Consider the following 1,736-nt stretch of genomic DNA (forward strand, 5'->3'; position numbering starts at 1 on the left):
AACAATACATTATGTTGGACAAATCTATTGCAAAAAATCTTTTGAACTATTACAAAGCAAAGATGTCACTTTGAAGACTAAGGTGTGCCTGGCCCAAATGATGTTATTTTCATTCACTTCATATACATGTGAACGGGAGATTGGAGGAAAATATTGCAATTATCATGGACTTTCAGGAGAACAAGCAAATCAATCTTGGAAGAAGTACAGTCATAATGCACCTTACAAGTGAGGATGGAGAGACTTCTTCTCTTGTACTTTGGACAAGTTGTCAGGAGGGACCAGTCTCTGGAGAAAGACATCATACTTGGTAAAATGGAGTGTCAGTGAAAAAGAGGAAGACCTCCAATAAGATGAATTGAGACAGTGACTGCAAAAACGGGCTCAGACAGCAATTGTGAGGATGGCGCAGGACCTGTCATTGTTTCTTTTATTTGTGCTTAGGGTCCCTATGAGTCAGAATGGACTCAGTGGCACCTAACAACAACAGGGGAAAAGTTATTAAAACTTTTTAACTATAACCAAGCACCTTCAGGGAATGAGTTACTGGGCTTTAGTGTCACATTTTTTCCTGTCTCTCTCACTCTGGGGGTGTGGAGAGTTCTAAAGAATTAGTCCCAACTCACCACCATTTCCCAGTCACACATGAGCAATAAATAAGAATTCACTTAGAAGCTTTTTATTGCAAAGCAAAAGTACATGTCCGAGAGAGAAGGGGGCCTGTCTCCGCGAGTGTAGAAGACCCACTGGGGTTGGGGTGCACTGGATTATAAAGGTATGGGGTCTCTTCCTCCAAAAGTGGGCTAATACATATTGATTAGGAGGAGTGGTATGTTGAATACTCATCATTTTTTTGTAAAGGGGCACAGGCTTCTTGGAAACGAGTGCCTTCTGCAATTGTCAGCTCTAGGTGCAATCTTCAAGGAATGTCTGCTTCAATCAGGGTTTGCGATCCTGGTATCCTTATCTCTGCCTCTAGGCTATTCTGCTTAATGTTCTCATTCTTGTTGGACTAGAGATGTCTTCCTCCATTTCTTGATCCCTTTTTTAGTAGGAGAGGACTCAGGGCAAATGGGTAGATATGAAGCCAAGTTAAGAGAGGTCCAGGGCCCAGGGGTCCTAACTTGTCCCTGACATTAGGTTTCAGTAACTTATTGTCTTAGGGGACACCAAGTTCAAGTGGCATAACATAATCCACAAAGACAACATTCTACATCCTACTTTGGTGACTGGATGTTTTAAAAACTTGTCAGAGACCATCTGAGGCACAACTCTCCCCATCCAGAACAAAAAAGAGTGAAGAAAATCAAAGACATGGAAATACATAATCTAATGAACCATGTGAACCTCAGTCTCCAATCCTGAGTCAAGAAGATCTAGAATTTGCTTGGCTGCCACAGCTGATCACTCTGAAAGGGATCACACAAGATTTCTCTGGATAGAGTGAGAGAAAAAATGTGGAACAAAACTCAAAATCATAAAAACACCAGGCTTATTGGTGTGACAAAGACTCTTGCAAGTCTAGGGTTTATTGACACCATTTGGGCTGGAAACTGAACTCACACCATGGCTCAGCGTTTAGCAAAACAATACATAGGGTAGCGTAGTGGTTACGAATCGGGCTGCAAACCTTAAGGTCAGCGGTTCGAAACTACCAGTCGCTCCGCGGGAGAAAGATGAGGCTTTCTACTCCCGTAAAGATTACACCCTCGGAAACCCTGTACAGGGTCGCTATG

The sequence above is a fragment of the Chrysochloris asiatica genome, unplaced genomic scaffold (genome assembly GCF_000296735.1).
Source record: "Chrysochloris asiatica unplaced genomic scaffold, ChrAsi1.0 scaffold00062, whole genome shotgun sequence".
Lineage (NCBI taxonomy): Eukaryota > Metazoa > Chordata > Mammalia > Afrosoricida > Chrysochloridae > Chrysochloris > Chrysochloris asiatica.